The 22,174-nt window shown below is 41.3% G+C and overlaps 1 long non-coding RNA gene across 1 annotated transcript; it reads left to right on the top strand.

Annotated features, from left to right (window-relative positions):
• The first annotated feature begins 564 nt into the window (after window positions 1-564).
• On the top strand, window positions 565-2,161 carry LOC112844881 (uncharacterized). The gene is made up of 3 exons (XR_003217640.1): window positions 565-1,148; window positions 1,261-1,371; window positions 2,074-2,161. It is a non-coding gene; the product is annotated as an uncharacterized LOC112844881 (long non-coding RNA).
• The last annotated feature ends 20,013 nt before the right edge of the window (window positions 2,162-22,174 follow it).

Genomic DNA, 22,174 nt, shown 5'->3' with positions numbered 1-22,174 from the left:
CCTTCGCTCAGGCCTGCTACTAGATTTATGTGTATTGTAAGCATGCATGCAATTAACCTGCTATGTTCTCATCCTCCCTCAACATGTATCACCTGGACACTCTCACCAGTGAAGCTTAAAACCCTCTTGGATAGAACATCAGTAGTATTATACCTGCAGCTTTTTTTGCCCCCCCATCCCCCTCCGCGTTCATGTGTGCGCGCGAACGGACCTTGCGCGCGAACGGACTTTGCGCGTGAACGGACTTGTGAGTTCAGGGGTCATATGAGTTTACATGTGTTTAATAGCGTTTTATTTAATGAAACCATTATGTGTTTTAATTAAACTCTTTTTAAAGGATTGTATAGGTCTCAGAGTTCTGTTATTTAGACATAGATGATTTAATTTAACTAGTTTATGGTATTTTTCTTTAGGGCTCTGAAACACACAGAGGCTAATAGTTTTTAAACAGAAAGTTTTTCCACCTTCTAAAAAACACACATTCACACGCAGCATTTAATGTAACTGTTTTTAGGAGCATTTTGCTTTTTTCTTTAGGGCTCTGAAACACACAGAGGCTAATAGTTTTTAAACAGAAAGTTTTTCCACCTTCTAAAAAACACATATTCCCAACTTGCCACACTGTAACAACCCCCAATGTTCCTTTAATGCAACTAGCCCTCTAATTATCTACTAGGCACAAACACACATAGATGATTTAACTGCATTAGGAGCATTTTGCTTTTTCTTTAGCGATCTTATCATGACAGAGGTCCAGCGTAGCCAGGTCCATCGGAGCCACCAAAAGTTTTTTCATCTTGCCACTGACCATTCAAACAGGTTTTCACCTGTTGCTTACACCTTTATCTCTGCATCTCAGAGGCCAGCTGAAACAAACCACACCTATATAAAAATCCCCTGATCAGCCACACTAACCCTTTACATCGGCCATTGAGAGCATAACACTTTGTTCACAGCACGGACAACAAACCTAAGAGCCTTCTTTTCAACATGGACAGCATATATGGTAGGTAAAACAAGACTATAACGGATTCTTAAATTTATACAACTGTATATCAAAAAATATTCAAAATGTTTTCTCTTCTAAACAAAAGCCTGATTTTTAGGAACATGGCACACTGGGACATCCCACGCGGCACATACACAAGGTTTGTATTTCTTCTTCTCACACAAAACAGCTTGTGCCTCATTGTTTAGAAGTAATCTTACCTGTTTCACACATAGTAACATTTAAATGTGTATTTCTCATTCTTTCTACAGGATCACAAAGCTATATAGGGCAAACAACACCTCTAACTAAGGAGTGCGGGATGACGTCGGGATCAACCATGACGAACAGTCAGAACATCGTCCAAGCCACAGAAGCTCTAGGTACGTGTACAGGTGTATGTACCCGATGCCCTCATCGTAAAAAGCAACGCTGTAAAAGCGTCGTAGATGGGTCTAAATTTAAGTTAGAATAGCAAGGCAGTAATAGGTATGTGTATACCGTTAAATATACCAACGGAGCAGTTATACTTCGCGTAGATTGTGGTGAGGGAGTGTTTGGGGGGGGGAGTCACAACGCATGTCTACTAGAAACTGGAAACTCTTTCGCACTGTTGTTTGTGCGGACTTGGACAATGTAGGCTTCCCAGAGATGCTGTATGTTTCCCAGTGGAACAGTCCAACAGGCCCTGAGCTTTACAGTGCGAGGCTGATCGTTTTAACCGTAGACCCGATGACTTTATTATTCTCAGGGTATGTGATGACAGGGAAAGTCTTGTTGGTGCCAGAGGGGTTGAAAACTGGAGGTTAAATCCTTACCCTCTGAGCATAGAAGAGCCGCACTACATGGTTTAAGGATATGGTTTTATACAGTGGCATAAATATGTGTGTGTGTGTGCGTGTGTGTGAGAGTGTGTGTGTGTGTGTGTGTGTGAGAGAGAGGGTGTGTGCGTGTGTGTGTGTGTGTGTGTGTGTGTGTGTGTGTGTGTGAGAGAGAGGGTGTGTGCGTGTGTGTGTGTGTGTGTGTGTGTGTGTGTGTATCTATGCAACAAAATATAAAATCTTTTTTATTGTTCCCATTTTCAGAGCGAAACATGCAAGCGTGGGACCTCTCAGACTCGTCAGACTCCCCACCGCCTGCGCTGCTAATCCAGACCCCACCACCTCCTCCCCCTCTCCTCAGCTGCTGCAGGATCCTACAGGATCGGGTCTGTGTGAGGAAACCATTATCGACATCAAGCTTGCAACCCATCACCTGGTGATGTTGGCATTAAACGCCTTTCTACAGGAAACATGCTACGGATGTCGAACAGCTCAACCCAGTCAGGTGCAACACAGCTGTTTGCTCGAACTGCCCGAGTATTACTTTGACAACTACTACGACGATGTGATGCTGAGGCTCAAGACAGACCGATTCATCCGTGCCATACGCCTGTTTGTGCGCTCGTACACAGTCGATGGGACTAAAACACAATTCAGCAGAATTGCAGAACACACCATGACTGAACTGAGATCATCACAACATATAGTATGCGCAATTAACGACAATATTGCGCAGCTGCTAGAAGCAAGTCGTTATGCCCGTCGTGTTAAACCAGCCATGCTTCGCATGATTGGTAACTACTGGGCTGGGAGACACCTGGTTTAATGTATGTTGTTCAGTATTCATTGTCTGTGTGAATGAAATAAAAAGACATGTCAACACCGACACCTTAGTCATTTGCGATCGACTTTGCTTATACAATAGAGAAAAGCAACAATACAGAGTGTTTCTCTGCTCCAAGACATCGGTGGGGCCTTTCACACGGTAAGCATGTCTGTTATACCCAGCGCATAAATGTCTGTATGTCAGTGCTGATTATTCAAACCCTGTTTAAAATGTGACACATATGTTGTCCGAAAACAAATCCTCTAAATTCGCAAAGTTACTGATTTAAAAATATATTTACGAATTTTTAGTTGCATGACAAACATACGATAGACTCTTGAGTGTATTTAATTATATAGCTACATTCACAATGGTATAAACGTGCTAAATAAAAGAGGCCCAAGCACCAAAGCACACTAATGCAAGCCTCTAAACTGTATGTTGATAAGTGCATGAAGTTAACCTCTACAGTTGAAAACAGTTTGTATCCGCACTCTGAGGGTCTGCTGAATTGTTTTTAATATTGTGCTTTTTTTTTTCACGAACTGCAGATGATGAATTTCTCTTTATTGGACATAGTGTCCTTAAGCTATTGTTGCTCATACTTACAGAGTTCCCTAGCTACTTCTTTACTATGTCAGTAAACTTTTTGAAAAGGAAGGTGTTGTAGATTTAAAGAAACATCCTAATTGAAGCAAAGGCAAAAAATTGGAATGAATTTTATGTGACTGTTCATATTAAAGCCAACAACAAGTGAAAATCCAAAACCGACTCCAATGCTTTGTATTAATGATCTCCCCCCCCCTCTCTCTCTCTCTCTCTCTCTGTGTGTGTGTGTGTGTGTGTGTGTGTGTGTGTGCCCTCACAGAAGGAAGGTCACAGCAGGAGCTTTTTCAAACACATTTCCAACCAGTTTTTACAAGAAGTGTAGCTCATACAATGGTATAAATGTATTATTAGCGATACTTTATAAATATGAAACTCTAAAGATTTTGAGTTCATGCAAATTGTGAAACAAGAATCTAAATATTTTGTGTCACAATGATTTCTATAAAAACATGTTGTTTATGGGCATAATGTGACAAATCTTTTGTGGCCCTATTAATGATCAATGGTGATTGAAGAGGAAGCTTGAACCCAGGCTCCGGACATCTTCATGACAAGCGACAGCGCAGACATCTACTAATGAGAGAACACTGTGATATGAAGCATCGTTAAAGTGTCACTTCAGTAATGTTTTTAATAGATGTCTTTAAAACACTAAACTCTAATTTCTGGGGCTTTATTTTAAGTTTACAGAATATAACATGTGGTAAGACGACGAGTTTTACTTCTCACAGGTCGTGTTATGTGTATCTATTTATCATGTATGCTACTTTGCTCTGTGGACTGTAAAATGTTTCATTGTGTTCATAAAATAAACCAGACTTTCACCGTCTGCATCTTTTACTGTTTTTCTGCTTTTGTTCACAACAAGTTTGACAAACCCACAGACATCCAGAGTTAACTCACTAACAATGTGGAGCAGTCTCAGTGTATTTAGCTGCTTTTTCTCTAAACACAACCAACTGAGAGAAACGCTTGTAGTCCTCACTTTGGTCATTTTGAACGTTGAAGGAGATTTGTTCCATAGACCCCTTATACTAGTGTTTCCTGCACTTAATCCATCACTACCATGTTCTATTTAAATCCAGATTCCTTTTATAGTTTGCAGTGAAATTTCTTAAACCGTTACTTAATGTGACAGAAGTACACGTCACTCTTTACTAACACATTTGTAGATGAGTTTATTGCTGAACCACACAGTTAGCAGTCTCACTCACTCTTTAGGTTTTGAAGTTTTGTGTGTAATGGTTTAGTCTATCAAACCTTACCCTTTTCTCCCCAGTATCACAACAGTATGACTCCCAAAGTACGGATCAGTAAACAACCAATGATTCTAAAGCCAGAACAGAAAGATACAGTTGGAAGATGCATGATTGCGTTTTTTATGAAGCGTAGTAAAACTGGCCCCTCTTCTTCTTCTCTGTGTTGTTGTTGTTGTTCTTGTGTGTGTGTGTGTGTGTGTGTGTGTGTGTGTGTGTGTGTGTGTGTGTGTGTGTGTGCCTTAGAAGTCAAATAATACATTAGCCACACTTAAAAAACATCTGAATTTCATTTAGAACGGAGATTCTAAGTTGTAAGCAGAAATCCTATCCTCAGCCACAAACATGTTTCCCCACTTTCACAATGCTGAGGTGTCAAATCCACAACCCCCAACAAATGGTTTGTTACACGCGGGGGTGAAGGGCAAGCTTTACTTACACAGCCTCACACACAGTAGATTTTTAAAGTTTTTGGGGACAATGGTTTAGCCACAGATGTAACTTCTACTTTTGATAAAGGCCACTCCACCTGTTTATTTCTTAAGAAATTAAGCTCTCATTTATAAATGTCTACACAATAATAGACACCGTGTGCTCTGTGACATTATAGTCTTCCACTGCTGCTTCCAGTGGTTTGCATTTTAAACTCCCAACCTTTCAGGTTGTTATGAACGACTTATATTTCTAACATTTGTGATATAAAAGTGAACCATGTGGGTTTTTTAATTTTCTGTGTGATGGAATGACTTAAGACGCAAGTTATTTAAACAATTCTAAATGACAGTGTGATGGCCATAGTACTTAGTGCGGGTCAAATATGTTAAGGATAATGTTTATCAATGTAAAATTGCAAAGAACCTTTGAATAGATTATAACATTTTGTAAACAGTTACCTCAGAACCTGTACTGTCAGAACTATGTATGTAAGGTGAAACTTTCCACAGCACATCCACTTAAGTAACTAAACACATAAAGTCACCCTTTACCAATAATCCACTGCTCCTTGAAAAAAGTAGCACAAACAGACAACTGACTCAGCAATGATGAGTAGAGCTACCCCGAGGCCGAGACTCAAGCAGAAGGAAATTAAAAGTTTTGGTTTTTGCGGCTCGAAAAATTAAAGAAAGTATGTTTAATAATTCAACAAGACCTACACTTTCAACACATACATTATACGTGCTTTAGAAGACATAGCATACATTTTCACTGCTATGCATATGATACCCACTTTTATTGGTTAAACTGCCGGGATGTCTTAGACACATAATGAGCTTTAATTTTCTGCTTCTAAGTTCAGATAAAACTGAGGTTATTGTTACGAGTCGTAAAAATCTTAGAAACACTGTCTAACAAAATCCTTACTCTGGACGGCATTGCCTTGAGTAGTCTGTTGTAGTGATTTGGCACATTATAAGTAAAATGGAAACATACAATCCCATAGCACAACATCAACATTTATTTATATACAAAAATAAAAAGGCTTTTTACAGAAAAGAATTGTAACTTCATATTTTATCAACGATTACGCGGGTACACGGTTTTTTGTTGTTGTTTTTTTAAATGCACTAAATGTTGGATACATTGTTTGGTAAAATGCAGGTTACACGTTTTAAGAAAGAAAAATCAGTCTTTCAGAGAAAAATTAGCAGCCTCCTTTGTAACACTCTGCGACCAGCCGTAACTGCCTGATTTTCACCATGTCCAACCCCACCAGATTGGTGTATGCCTCGGCTATGGCGTCAAAGACTTTCCTTTCCGATTTCAGTTCGTGCAAGAGAGTTTCCGCCACCATGCGGACTTTGACGTCGTCCATTTTGATGTTGCGAGCAATCAGAAGCCGTTGAATAGATGGAATGAAACGTGGGGTGAGGAGTCTTTTTCTGATGCTGTGATAATTTTCAGCGTAAAAGTCATCCTCCAAGACTTGCAGACACTCGTGCTGTCTCTGGCGGGGTTGATCGGACTTACAGCCGTTGCATTCGTCAGTGAGATAGCTGTTGATTACTAGGTTGACTAGATGATACACTGCGGTTTTCACGGTATCGATGAAAAAAGAAGATGCCCAACCGTCAAGCTCATCGGCTTGCTGCTGATGCTTCTCCAAGGGGCGATAGTAACCGGGCGTGTCGGGTACTATTGTGCCCTCGGCCGCAGAACTTGCCTCCTCCTCAGTGTGGCGCAGGGCTGTAGAGGCCATACTTATGATTTTTTGAGCTAAAAAAAAAAGGTTTGAAGGAATGAGACGGCGGTGTTCTTTTTAAAATAACAGGAGGGGGCGTGATCTGGAAGGGGGTTGATCTTAAAGGGTGTGGGTAGGAGTGGCAACAATTTTCAAAAACCGTAGAGTTGGCCACTGTGTCTCTCTAGCAGTTGCAACATTGGAAAAGAACGGCAATTCTCATCTGTTGGGTTTGAAATTCTCCATGAAAATGGCATCTTCCAGCCCTTCTGCTCAATCAACCATCAAAGTGTCTGAATCTGGTACATGCTTGGTACTTGGTACTATCAGGGATGCTGGGCAATCTTTACTCTCTGAAGAGCCATCCGAGAGCCCTGCATTTGAAGATTGGTGTGAAGACGCACCGTATTCACCAGTATCAGAGTGGAGCCCACCCCCCTCACCACCGCAACTGTGGACTATGGACACTGACAACGAGGAAGATTTTTTGTATTTCGGCGACTCTCCCGACATTGATGAGGTAGACTGGGCATGGCCACCCTTCCAAGGTCCTGAGAGATTACCGGAGCCGCTATGGGATAATGATGAGGACTTACCCTATGTACCCGCGTAATCGTTGATAAAATATGAAGTTACAATTCTTTTCTGTAAAAAACCTTTTTATTTTTGTATATAAATAAATGTTGATGTGGTGCTATGGGATTGTATGTTTCCATTTTACTTATAATGTGCCAAATCACTACAACAGACTACTCAAGGCAATGCCGTCCAGAGTAAGGATTTTGTTAGACAGTGTTTCTAAGATTTTTACGACCCGTAACAATAACCTCAGTTTTATCTGAACTTAGAAGCAGAAAATTAAAGCTCATTATGTGTCTAAGACATCCCGGCAGTTTAACCAATAAAAGTGGGTATCATATGCATAGCAGTGAAAATGTATGCTATGTCTTCTAAAGCACGTATAATGTATGTGTTGAAAGTGCAGGTCTTGTTGAATTATTAAACATACTTTCTTTAATTTTTCGAGCCGCAAAAACCAAAACTTTTAATTTCCTTCTGCTTGAGTCTCGGCCTCGGGGTAGCTCTACTCATCATTGCTGAGTCAGTTGTCTGTTTGTGCTACTTTTTTCAAGGAGCAGTGGATTATTGGTAAAGGGTGACTTTATGTGTTTAGTTACTTAAGTGGATGTGCTGTGGAAAGTTTCACCTTACATACATAGTTCTGACAGTACAGGTTCTGAGGTAACTGTTTACAAAATGTTATAATCTATTCAAAGGTTCTTTGCAATTTTACATTGATAAACATTATCCTTAACATATTTGACCCGCACTAAGTACTATGGCCATCACACTGTCATTTAGAATTGTTTAAATAACTTGCGTCTTAAGTCATTCCATCACACAGAAAATTAAAAAACCCACATGGTTCACTTTTATATCACAAAATGTTAGAAATATAAGTCGTTCATAACAACCTGAAAGGTTGGGAGTTTAAAATGCAAACCACTGGAAGCAGCAGTGGAAGACTATAATGTCACAGAGCACACGGTGTCTATTATTGTGTAGACATTTATAAATGAGAGCTTAATTTCTTAAGAAATAAACAGGTGGAGTGGCCTTTATCAAAAGTAGAAGTTACATCTGTGGCTAAACCATTGTCCCCAAAAACTTTAAAAATCTACTGTGTGTGAGGCTGTGTAAGTAAAGCTTGCCCTTCACACCCGCGTGTAACAAACCATTTGTTGGGGGTTGTGGATTTGACACTTCAGCATTGTGAAAGTGGGGAAACACGTTTGTGGCTGAGGATAGGATTTCTGCTTACAACTTAGAATCTCCGTTCTAAATGAAATTCAGATGTTTTTTAAGTGTGGCTAATGTATTATTTGACTTCTAAGGCACACACACACACACACACACACACACACACACACACACAAGAACAACAACAACAACACAGAGAAGAAGAAGAGGGGCCAGTTTTACTACGCTTCATAAAAAACGCAATCATGCATCTTCCAACTGTATCTTTCTGTTCTGGCTTTAGAATCATTGGTTGTTTACTGATCCGTACTTTGGGAGTCATACTGTTGTGATACTGGGGAGAAAAGGGTAAGGTTTGATAGACTAAACCATTACACACAAAACTTCAAAACCTAAAGAGTGAGTGAGACTGCTAGCTGTGTGGTTCAGCAATAAACTCATCTACAAATGTGTTAGTAAAGAGTGACGTGTACTTCTGTCACATTAAGCAACGGTTTAAGAAATTTCACTGCAAACTATAAAAGGAATCTGGATTTAAATAGAACATGGTAGTGATGGATTAAGTGCAGGAACCACTAGTATAAGGGGTCTATGGAACAAATTTCCTTCAGCGTTCAAAATGACCAAAGTGAGGACTACAAGCGTTTCTCTCAGTTGGTTGTGTTTAGGGAAAAAGCAGCTAAATACACTGAGACTGCTCCACATTGTTAGCGAGTTAACTCTGGATGTCTGTGGGTTTTGTCAAACTTGTTGTGAACAAAAGCAGAAAAACAGTAAAAGATGCAGACGGTGAAAGTCTGGTTTATTTTATGAACACAATGAAACATTTTACAGTCCGCAGAGCAAAGTAGCATACATGATAAATAGATACACATAACACGACCTGTGAGAAGTAAACCTCATCGTCTTACCACATGTTATTTTCTGTAAACCACAGAAATTAGTGTTTTAAAGACATCTATTAAAAACATTACTGAAGTGACACTTTAACGATGCTTCATATCACAGTGTTTATGATGATAAAACATGTTCTCTCATTAGCACATGTCTGTGCTGTCACTTGTCATGAAAATGTCCAGAGCCTGGGTTCAAGCTTCCTCTTCAATCACCATTGATCATTAATAGGTCCACAAAAGATTTGTTACATTATGCCCATAAACAACATGCTTTTATAGAAATCACTGTGACACAAAGATTTAGATTCTTGTTTCACAATTTGCATGAACTCAAAATCTTTAGAGTTTCATATTTATAAAGTATCGCAAATAATACATTTATACCATCGTATGAGCTACACTTCTTGTAAAAAATGATTGGAAACGCGTTTGAAAAAGCTCCTGCTGTGACCTTCCTTCTGTGAGGGCACACACACTCACACTCACACACACACACAGAGAGAGAGAGAGAGAGAGAGAGAGGGGGAGATCGTTAATACAAAGCATTGGAGTCGGTTTTGGATTTTCACTTGTTGTTGGTTTTAATATGAACAGTCACATAAAATTCATTCCAATTTTTTGCCTTTGCTTCAATTAGGATGTTTCTTTAAATCTACAACAGCTTCCTTTTCAAAAAGTTTACTGACATAGTAAAGAAGTAGCTAGGGAACTCTGTAAGTATGAGCAACAATAGCTTAAGGACACTATGTCCAATAAAGAGAAATTCATCATCTGCAGTTCGTGAAAAAAAAAAGCACAATATTAAAAACAATTCAGCAGACCCTCAGAGTGCGGATACAAACTGTTTTCAACTGTAGAGGTTAACTTCATGCACTTATCAACATACAGTTTAGAGGCTTGCATTAGTGTGCTTTGGTGCTTGGGCCTCTTTTATTTAGCACGTCTATACCATTGTGAATGTAGCTATATAAATAAATACGCTCAAGAGTCTATCGTATGTTTGTCATGCAACTAAAAATTCGTAAATATATTTTTAAATCAGTAACTTTGCAAATTTAGAGGATTTGTTTTCGGACAACATATGTGTCACATTTTAAACAGGGTTTGAATAATCAGCACTGACATACAGACATTTATGCGCTGGGTATAACAGACATGCTTACCGTGTGAAAGGCCCCACCGATGTCTTGGAGCAGAGAAACACACTGTATTGTTGCTTTTCTCTATTGTATAAGCAGAGTCGACCGCGAATGACTAAGATGTCGGTGTTGACAAGTTTTTTTATTTCATTCACACAGACAATGAATACTGAACAACATACATTAAACCAGGTGTCTCCCAGCCCAGTAGTTACCAATCATGCGAAGCATGGCTGGTTTAACACGACGGGCATAACGACTTGCTTCTAGCAGCTGCGCAATATTGTCGTTAATTGCGCATACTATATGTTGTGATGATCTCAGTTCAGTCATGGTGTGTTCTGCAATTCTGCTGAATTGTGTTTTAGTCCCATCGTCTGTGTACGAGCGTACAAACAGGCGAATGGCAGGGATGAATCGGAATGTCTTGAGCCTCAGCATCACATCGTCGTAGTAGTTGTCAAAGTAATACTCGGGCAGTTCGAGCAAACAACTGTGTTGCACCTGACTGGGTTGAGCTGTTCGACATCCGTAGCATGTTTCCTGTAGAAAGGCGTTTAATGCCAACATCACCAGGTGATGGGTTGCAAGCTTGATGTCGATAATGGTTTCCTCACACAGACCTGATCCTGTAGGATCCTGCAGCAGCTGAGGAGAGGGGGGAGGAGGTGGTGGGGTCTGGATTAACAGCGCAGGCGGTGGGGAGTCTGACGAGTCTGAGAGGTCCCACGCTTGCATGTTTCGCTCTGAAAATGGGAACAATAAAAAAGATTTTATATTTTGTTGCATAGATACACACACACACACACACACACACACACACACACGCACACACACACACATATTTATGCCACTGTATAAAACCCTATCCTTAAACCATGTAGTGCGGCTCTTCTATGCTCAGAGGGTAAGGATTTAACCTCCAGTTTTCAACCCCTCTGGCACCAACAAGACTTTCCCTGTCATCACATACCCTGAGAATAATAAAGTCATCGGGTCTACGGTTAAAACGATCAGCCTCGCACTGTAAAGCTCAGGGCCTGTTGGACTGTTCCACTGGGAAACATACAGCATCTCTGGGATGTCTACATTGGCCAAGTCCGCACAAACAACAGTGCGAAAGAGTTTCCAGTTTCTAGTAGATATGCGTTGTGACTCCCCCCCCCCCCCCCCCCCCCCAAACACTCCCTCACCACAATCTACGCGAAGTATAACTGCTCCGTTGGTATATTTAACGGTATACACATACCTATTACTGCCTTGCTATTCTAACTTAAATTTAGACCCATCTACGACGCTTTTACAGCGTTGCTTTTTACGATGAGGGCATCGGGTACATACACCTGTACACGTACCTAGAGCTTCTGTGGCTTGGACGATGTTCTGACTGTTTGTCATGGTTGATCCCGACGTCATCCCGCACTCCTTAGTTAGAGGTGTTGTTTGCCCTATATAGCTTTGTGATCCTGTAGAAAGAATGAGAAATACACATTTAAATGTTACTATGTGTGAAACAGGTAAGATTACTTCTAAACAATGAGGCACAAGCTGTTTTGTGTGAGAAGAAGAAATACAAACCTTGTGTATGAGCCGCGTGGGATGTCCCAGTGTGCCATGTTCCTAAAAATCAGGCTTTTGTTTAGAAGAGAAAACATTTTGAATATTTTTTGATATACAGTTGTATAAATTTAAGAATCCGTTATAGTCTTGTTTTACCTACCATATATGCTGTCCATGTTGAAAAGAAGGCTCTTAGGTTTGTTGTCCGTGCTGTGAACAAAGTGTTATGCTCTCAATGGCCGATGTAAAGGGTTAGTGTGGCTGATCAGGGGGTTTTTATATAGGTGTGGTTTGTTTCAGCTGGCCTCTGAGATGCAGAGATAAAGGTGTAAGCAACAGGTGAAAACCTGTTTGAATGGTCAGTGGCAATATGAAAAAACTTTTGGTGGCTCCAATGGACCTGGCTACGCTGGACCTCTGACATAACATAAAGGAGACTGTTTGTATTGAAAACTATGGCAGTACAGTTGAGATGCTCTTGATAAGGATGACCTCTTCTGCTGCCTGTAGGGGGTCTAACTGTAACCCCCCTCTGTCTAACTGTTGCAGAGTTAAGAATCTGAAGTATCAGAGCAGGAATGCCTGCTGTTTGTGGTATTCTGTTTGAAACTATTACCCCCTGTGTGTTTCAGAGCGCTAAAGAAAAAAGCAAAATGTTCCTAAAAACAGTTAAATTAAAAGTAAAATGCTCGTGCTGATGAACGAAGTGTTATGCTCTCAAGGACCGATGTAAGGGTTAGTGTGGTTGATTATGACCTTTTTATATAGGTGGGGTTTGTTTCAGCTGACCTCTGAGATGCAGAGATAAATGTGTGGGGGTGTAAGCAACAGGTGAAAACCTGTTTGAATGGTCAGTGGCAAGATGAAAAACTTTTGGTGGCTCCGATGGACCTGGCTACGCTGGACCTCTGTCATGATAAGATCGCTAAAGAAAAAGCAAAATGCTCCTAATGCAGTTAAATCATCTATGTGTGTTTGTGCCTAGTAGATAATTAGAGGGCTAGTTGCATTAAAGGAACATTGGGGGTTGTTACAGTGTGGCAAGTTGGGAATATGTGTTTTTTAGAAGGTGGAAAAACTTTCTGTTTAAAAACTATTAGCCTCTGTGTGTTTCAGAGCCCTAAAGAAAAATACCATAAACTAGTTAAATCATCTATGTCTAAATAACAGAACTCTGAGACCTATACAATCCTTTAAAAAAGAGTTTAATTAAAACACATAATGGTTTCATTAAATAAAACGCTATTAAACACATGTAAACTCATATGACCCCTGAACTCGCAAGTCCGTTCACGCGCTAAGTCCGTTCACGCGCAAGGTCCGTTCGCGCGCACACATGAACGCGGAGGGGATAGGGGAGGGGGTGTGGGGGTGTGGGGGTGGGGGGGGGGGCAAAAAGCTACAGGTATAATACTACTCTCATTATATTTTGAGTTGTATAATTTAGTATAGAATTTGGCACAAAACTTTGAAATTTCTCTAGGATTGTCAGAGACAATGCCATTAATATTTAGTGGATTTTGGATCTGTATTTTTCAAGCCTGAAAAAGCAGAATTTTGTTCTCCCTCCTCCAGTCACCTCCTCCTGGATCTTACAAAAGCACCCTCAGCCTTGTGTCGATATAAACCGTCCAATTTATTTTGAAGGTCTAGTAAAGTTAATTTATCTTCCTCTGAGAATTATTCTGGGGATTTCTGGTAATAACGCACATGGAAAAGATATTAGTGGTGCAACGGATCAAAAATCTCACGGATCGGATCGGATCACGATTTTAAAGTCACGGATCGGATCAATTTTCGGATCAGCAAAAATAGAAAAAAAAGACAAAAATTCTACTCGCCGTTTACTTATTTAAGTATTTTTTGCCTATTAAAAATATTCAACTGAAGACTCATTCCACGCACTTATATAAAAACAAATTAAGGTGCAATGTGGACATTATGGACCATGCTGGGCATCCTCTGCATTCTCTGCACACGGCCATAAACAACCAGAGGAGTCTGTTCAGTGACAGGTTGCTTCTCCCAAAGTCAAGGAACAGCAGACTTAAAAAGTCCTTTGTCCCACAGGCCAACAAACTGTTTAACTCCTCACTGGAGGGGAAATACTTGAAATGTGCCGTTCCCTTGTATTCTTATTCCTATTTATTCTATTTGTCCCTTTTGTATTCTCTGTATTTATAAATGTGTAAACATGGTATATTTCTGCTCACATTCTGCAACTTCTGTTGGTGCTGTGCTACTGGAAACTGAATTTCAGTTTGAACCCACCCGAGGGATAAATAAAGTTTCATCTAATCTAAACTTTGAAGCGCTATAAAATATTTTTACTGAAAACAGTTGCAAAGTGTTTTTCTCCATGGGCGATCATGGCTCAAGAGTTGGGAGTTCGCCTTGTAATCGGAAGGTTGCCGGTTCGATCCCCGGCTTGGACAGTCTTGGTCGGTGTGTCCTTGGGCAAGACACTTAACCCATTGCCACCTACTGGTGGTGGTCAGAGGGCCCGGTGGCGCCAGTATCCATTTACCATTTTACCATGATTATAATGAGCTTTGGAGAAACTATATGGGACATTGATCACATGAGAAGTCCTGAGCCTAAAAGGATTGCAGCGAGTCAATGCAGTCCAAAAAACAAGGAACTGTTTTCCTTTAAAATGATGACGTCATCTTGCTGGTGATGGATACTCGAAGAGCTTGCGCGTGAGACTCCATTATCAGCAATATCTGGTATGAATATGTGTGAATGTATGTATGTAACTGGACTGTGATGGACTGACGACTAAAAGTTTTTAACTGACTTGATGCCGAGACAGAAACTGCACCGGCGTGAAGATCTGTAAATGCAGTAAATTTACAGGCTGAAAGTACGTGTGAGATGTGAAATGTGAAAGTGGAGCTGGAAAGAGGAACAGGTGGAGCTGTTGTGATGCTGGCAGAGGGTGTGTCTTACTAACTCTGTGAGGTAGAACTGGATCCAACATTGTGGATGTGTTGATGTTGGAGCCATTAAGATTCTCTGCACACTGTAGGATTTCCCTGTGATTCACTGCGGGGGCATTTTGGAGTCTGTCAATGAAACTCTTCATATTTGTGTTTGACACCAGTTTATAGAAACAGACAAATGTGTCATGCTTTTGTTCGGCCTCCACAAATATACACATTTGTTCATTGGTTGGACTTTTTGGAAGGAGACGCATTGAAAACCATGTTAATAAGATCTTGTTGTTTCCTGTGGATCCGACACAGAGAGTGGACTTCAGACAGAAAGCGTGGAAGAGATTTTAGAGGCCGTGTGTGGCAACAGGAAGTTTCTGTATGTTTGCTGATCTTACATGTGGAAAACAACACGTGATGTTTGTGAAGTTCTACAATGATCATTGTTCTGACAGCATTTTGAGTGGGAACAGTTCAAACTGAGAGTAGTGGGAGTTATTTACTGATTGAAACAAGCTGAATGTTTCTGTGCACGATGAAGATCAGCAGCAGCAGCTCAGCTGATCAATGAATTGACATCTATCAGTCATTTCATGAGATGAAGTCATCAGCAGACATTTGTTCTAACTGTGTGATAAATGTCAGAACGTCAGGGCTCTGCTTTAGTCACTACTTGATGATCATTGGCTCATTGTTGAATCACGTGGCCCAGTCTGACCTCTGACCCTTTGCTGCAGGTCTTCTGTGTTATCTCCACTTTCATGTCTGATCTTCTGCTGTATCGTCCAAAATAAACATCTGAATCATTTCCAACACTTCAGCAGATCTTTAGTTTGGGCAGTACAGTACAAAATAACACATATTGTACTACAGTGGCTTGCAAAAGTATGGACTTAAATCGGACTAAGGCGGGCAAGCGTGCATTCATAGAACCAGTAAGTCACATTGGGAACGTATTTTATTTCTGTTACTGTTAATGTAATATTGTAGAAATGTTTTACTGTTGCCTTGCGATAGGAGCTAAGCTGTAGGAATAAGTAAGTAGTAGCCGGGCTCCACAGGATATTCCTCGTTTCTGAGTTGTTTCAGTTATTGTGGTTATGTTGTGTGTTAATGTTCCCAAAGATTTTACCTGATGGAGTTCTAAGTTAGCATACAAATCAGTTCTTGTTTATAAAGCCTGCATACACATGGCGGCCTTTGACTGAGTAATTGTGTCCACTAGAGGGTGATGTTGACCCACAAATGAAAGAATTGGCCTAAATTGATTATGATTCTGTGTTTTAGCCATCCTGTGCATTTGATGACCTGCAGAGGAGAACAAGTCGGGCTTTTCAGCCCTAACACAACCTCTTTGTTCTCAATACTACAAAACCTTCAAAGGCTGATATGCAAGTTTGCATGAATCACCAACACAGTTGTGTTTGTTTCTAGTATAGTTATAAATAAGCTGATCAAATATCTGCTGACTGATTAGACCCAGTATCTATTACAGATGAACTGGATATCACAGCATGTTGTTAATCCGTCATATCAAACTAAACAGTGTTGCTAGTGTAAATATCCTCCAATAAAGTCAGATGAGGGCTGCTGTTGCCAGGTAACGATGATGTCACACTGGATCTTCTGATCTTCAGCATCGTAGCGCTCGGAGTCTGATGTTGGCTCATGTGTTGTCATACACCAACATGACGTTCTACTAGTCAAGGCCTCACCTTAACCCACTGATGCTGATCACACAGACCCACTAATAGAACTGTTTGATCAGGTTTATGCAGCGTCACCATTAATGTCACATTTAATCACATTTACATTACAAGCCCACTACAACCATTATCCATCCATCCATCCATTCACTTCCGCTTATCCTTTCCAGGGTCGCGGGGGGCGCTGGAGCCTATCCCAGCTGTCACAGGGCACACCCTGGACAGGTCGCCAGTCTGTCGCAGGGCCAACACACAGGGACAGACAACCATTCACGCTCACATTCACTCACACATTCACACCTAGTGACAATTTGGATTATCCAATTAACCTATCCCCTCAAACTGCATGTCTTTGGACGGTGGGAGGAAGCCGGAGTACCCGGAGGGAACCCACGCAAACACGGGGAGAACATGCAAATTCCACACAGAAAGTCCCCGGCCTGATGGTGGAATTGAACTCAGGACCTTCTTGCTGTGCGGCAACAGTGCTAACCACCGTGCCACCGTGCTGCCACACACAGACACATTTACATTACAAGCCCACTACAACCATTATCAACATGTTAAATTACATTATACATCTGCACTGATTTAAAGTATTTTAACGTGATTCATTTTTTCCACCTTAACAGTTCATTCCTCAAATCAAACAGGATATTTGACCCTCAAAAAATGTACCAATGTTTGATCTCAAAGAAGGAGCAGCATCCTCTCTCCAACCTGTTTCTCCATCTTCTACAACACCTGATTCATTCCAGTTTCTCTGCTTTGATTCATGTCAACATGAAGCCTGAGCGTCTGTGATGAACACACTATCAGCATCACTGACATATTTCATCATTTAAAAACACTTCCTGTCACTGTGGTGGTTACAGTGACATCATGCAGTTTGTGCTTTGACCTCCAGAGGGCGACAAATCAGCACAGACAGAGAGCTCCATTCAAACTTTGCTGCCATCAGGAATAATTCTTCAAATATAATCATCAGTGTTTGAGCAGTTATGATATCAGGGACAATCTAGACACATGTGACAATACTGAACATGTCACATGACACACCTTAAACATCATGTGATCCACTCTCAGTCTGCACTTTCATTCATGACTTCAACAGGTTGAAATGAGCTTTGAAGAAACAATCAGTGAAATAAATCTTTCATCACAGGATTCATGTGAGCAGCAGATGAACTTTGTACCAACAACATCTTCAATAACAGAGTCTGAATGAATCTATAGACTGGAAACAGGATTCTTGTGAGCACCAGATGAACTTTACAAGAATCAGTGGATTCATCTTCTTTTTTAGATCAACTTTGATCACTTAGATCATCTGTTTGTTCTAACGTCTCACTCACTAACATCTCGTATGATTTCAGATCCCTGCTGTTCCCCACCTGCCCTGTAGGTGGTCTCAGATTGTTCACACCTGCAGCTGCTACAAGGTTTCATGTCCTTCCACCTCAGCATGTGAACTTTACTCTGACTTAGACTCAGTCTGAGCAGTCAGGCGACATATTTTGAAACCAGTACATGAAGGTGTGGCCCAATCACAGTCTTCAGGTGGAGTCCCGCCTCCTTTCAGGAAGCAGCTCACCTGTGTGTCCATGTTTAGTGTCCAGCTGTGGAGTGGAGCTTGTTGTTGGTGTGTGAAGAAACTGTAAGTTTGCTTTGTTTCCTCCTTTAACAGTTTGTCTTTAGGAACTTTACTGTTTGTTCAGCTACATATATATATACATATATACATATATACATATACATATATATACATATATACATATACATATACATATATATATATATATATATATATATATATATATATATATATATATGTAAATACATGATAATGAAAATGTTTTCATTTAAACTCATGTTAGAGCTGAAATAAAGTCTGTGGTGTGAAATAGCTGTAGTTTGTTCCATTAGATCATTTTCTTCAGGGACACAGCAGATAAAGAGACTCTGTCACAAAATGTGAAATAAAACCATTAATATGTAAATTAAATGGAATAGATTCATTAAATATGAGGTCAATTAAAAGACTTTGTTAAAATTCTGCATTGAAGCTGCTGGGTTATGTTTACAAAGAAAATCATGGTTTAGATTAAAATACAACAGTAAACTTTGTTTTGTTGGTCACCATGGTGACACTCTCCTATTAAAGTGCATTACTTCTGAATTAATCACATGAACATACAGTTTGTGTGTGCGAACACAAAACATAATTACTTTTACAGGACTGTTTTACAAACTGCTGTAGGTCTTAATCATGTGTCAGGTAACTTCATTCCATCTCATCCTTCTGTGGATCCACATACATCAAAGTCCTCTTGAAACACATGCTCTTATTGTGAAAATCAGCATACTCTCCTCTCTCTTGTTTCTATCAGAGGTGGAGTTCTGACTCATTTCAGGTACCAGCTCATCTTTTCTAAGTACCAAGTACAGCAAGTTTGAACAAGGTCACTTAGGAGTCCTGAGAACTGGATTCAGTAAATGTGACACAGCTCAGCTCAAGTTTCATGGATTCACACATTAGCATGTGAACTTACATTGGCTTAGATTCAGCCTGAACAGTCCGACTGGACAGGACTGAACACATGAAGGTGTGGCCTGCACATACACACAGACACACACACACACACAGACACACACACACACACAGACACACACACACACACACACACACACAACAACAACAACAACAACAACAACAACAATCTTTATTTATAGAGCACATTTAAAAACCAACGGTATACCAAAGTGCTTAACAAAGAGCAAGGAAATAACACAAGTATTATAAGGCCTTAATAAAAGTGTGAAATTATGTTCACAGGAAAATGCCACAAATACACAATGGTAATATAACATACACAGCACAAATAAAAGCATAATAAAACACCAGTCAAAGAATGAGTAGGAAATTTAAAAGAATAAATCTATGCAACAACTGCAAGCATTAACAGGTAGAAAAGGCAAGATTAAACAAATACGTTTTAAGCCGTGATTTAAAAGATTGAATAGAATCAGATGCCCGGATCCCAATCGGAAGGTTGTTCCACAACTCTGGTGCAGCCAGGGCAAACGCCCGGTCACCTCTAGACTTCAGCCGAGATCTAGGCTGCACCAATAGTAACTGAGTAGATGATCTCAGAGCCCTGGCAGGAACATATGAGTTAAGGAGTTCCTTAAGGTAGCTCGGTGCTGTATTGTTAGTGATTTTAAAAGTAAGCAGCAAAATTTTAAATTGGATACGGTATTTCACAGGCAGCCAGTGCAAATCAGCTAGGACGGGAGTGATGTGGGCAAACTTCCTAGTTTTGGTTAGAATGCGTGCTGCAGCATTTTGGACTGTCTGCAATCTATGAAGGAGGGCAGAATGGAGACCAAAATAGAGTGAGTTGCAGTGGTCCAGCCTCGAGGTCACAAAGGCATGGACGAGCTTTTCCAGGTCTTTATGCGGGATATACTGCCTAGCCTTAGAAATAAGGCGGAGTTGGTAAAAACTGGATCTAACAACAGCAGACACTTGTTTATCAAGTTTAAACAAGCTGTCAAGTAACACCCCCAGATTCCTAGCAGTGTCAGAAAAGGAGCTAGTAAGAAAACCAAAAGCATCACGAAGTTGGCCACGAGGAACGTTACTGCCAAAGACCACAATTTCAGTTTTCTTATCATTAAGGATAAGAGTATTTGCTAGGAGCCATTGCTTGACCTCGCACATGCACTCTCGAAAACAATTCAAGGACAAAGCTAGGTCATCATTTAGCTCAAAGTAAATCTGAATGTCGTCAGCATAGCAATGGAAAGAGATGTGGTATTTCTCGAAGATTGCACTTAGAGGAAGCATGTACAGTGAGAACAGGGTAGGGCCTAACACAGATCCTTGTGGAACACCACAGCAGACAGGTACAGCACAGGAAAAGCAAGTGCCCAGGTTGACCGAGGAAAGCCGATTGGAGAGGTATGATTTAAACCAATCCAAGGCAGAACCTTTGATGCCTACAGTATGCTCAAGCCTCGCTAATAAGATGTTATGATCAACCATGTCGAATGCCGAAGATAAATCCAATAGCACTAGGACCGCGGAGCGTCCATTATCAGCCATTAGTAGAAGGTCATTAAGGACTCGAAGCAGCGCCGTCTCAGTGCTATGATGTGGTTTGAAGGCCGATTGGAATTTATCATTAATGTTATTCTCATCCAGGTATGCCTGGAGTTGCAGCAAAACTATCTTCTCAAGGATTTTGGCCAGGAACGGAAGGTTGGAGATCGGCCTGTAGTTCGCATAATCATTATAATCAAGGTTCCTTTTTTTAAGAACAGGTTGAACTATAGCATGTTTAAAGGCTGACGGGATGCAGCCGGAGAGTAAGGAAGAATTCAATAGCGACAATATACTGGGTCCAATAACACTGAAGCAGTCCTTAACTATGCGAGATGGGAGAATATCATATATGGGATTAGTATTGTTCAGTTGTTCAACTAAACGCTTAAGACTGCTACCAAGACAGAGGACGCGACTTAAATACACACAGGGAAACACAGGGAGATTGCACACAGGTGGGGAACACAGCTGGGAATAATCAACAAGACGAGACAGAGGTAAAACTGAACACACTCACATGAGACGCAGACCTTCACAATAAAACAGGAAACGAGAACAAATCCTTAAACATAACATAAAACAAAACACTGACAACATTAAATCGTAACATTTCCCCCCACCCAAAAATCAAACATTTAACCCCAAATGAAAATGTTTGATTCATGACCTAGAGAGCCATGAATGCTGTAGTCCTGGAGGACCAGCGCACAAGGCACTGGCCGCTATTCTGCAGGCAGACTGAATGCTGAAGCGGTCCTCCGGACCCTCCAGCGAAGACGAATGATGGCTGGACAGGCCCCTCGGACCCTCCAGCGAAGACGGACGAAGGCTGGACAGGCCCCTCGGACCCTCCAGCGAAGACGAATGTTGGCTGGACAGGCCCCTTGGACCCCTCCAGCGGAGACGAATGAAGGCTGGACAGGCCCCTCGGACCCTCCAGCTGAAACAGAATGCTGAAGCGGTCCTCCGGACCCTCCAGCGAAGACGAATGATGGCTGGACAGGCCCCGTGGACCCTCCAGCGGAGACTGAAGGCTGAAGCGGTCCCTCCAGCGAAGACGGAATGCTGAAGCGGTCCCTCGGACCCTCCAGCGAAGACGTTCGAATGCTGAAGCGGTCCGTCGGACCCTCCAGCGGAGACGGACGAAGGCTGGACAGGCCCCTCGGACCCTCCAGCGAAGACGAATGTTGGCTGGACAGGCCCCTTGGACCCCTCCAGCGGAAACGGAAGGCTGAAGCGGTCCCTCGGACCCTCCAGCGAAGACGGACGAATGCTGAAGCGGTCCCTCGGACCCTCCAGCGGAGATGGACGAAGGCTGGACAGGCCCCTCGGACCCTCCAGCGAAGACGAATGTTGGCTGGACAGGCCCCTTGGACCCCTCCAGCGGAA

This window comes from Oreochromis niloticus, unplaced genomic scaffold, assembly GCF_001858045.2.
Source record: "Oreochromis niloticus isolate F11D_XX unplaced genomic scaffold, O_niloticus_UMD_NMBU tig00001913_pilon, whole genome shotgun sequence".
NCBI classification, from domain to species: Eukaryota; Metazoa; Chordata; class Actinopteri; order Cichliformes; family Cichlidae; genus Oreochromis; species Oreochromis niloticus.
The sequence above is the reverse complement of the archived record's forward strand: the minus strand, read 5'-3'. Positions and strand labels throughout refer to the sequence as shown.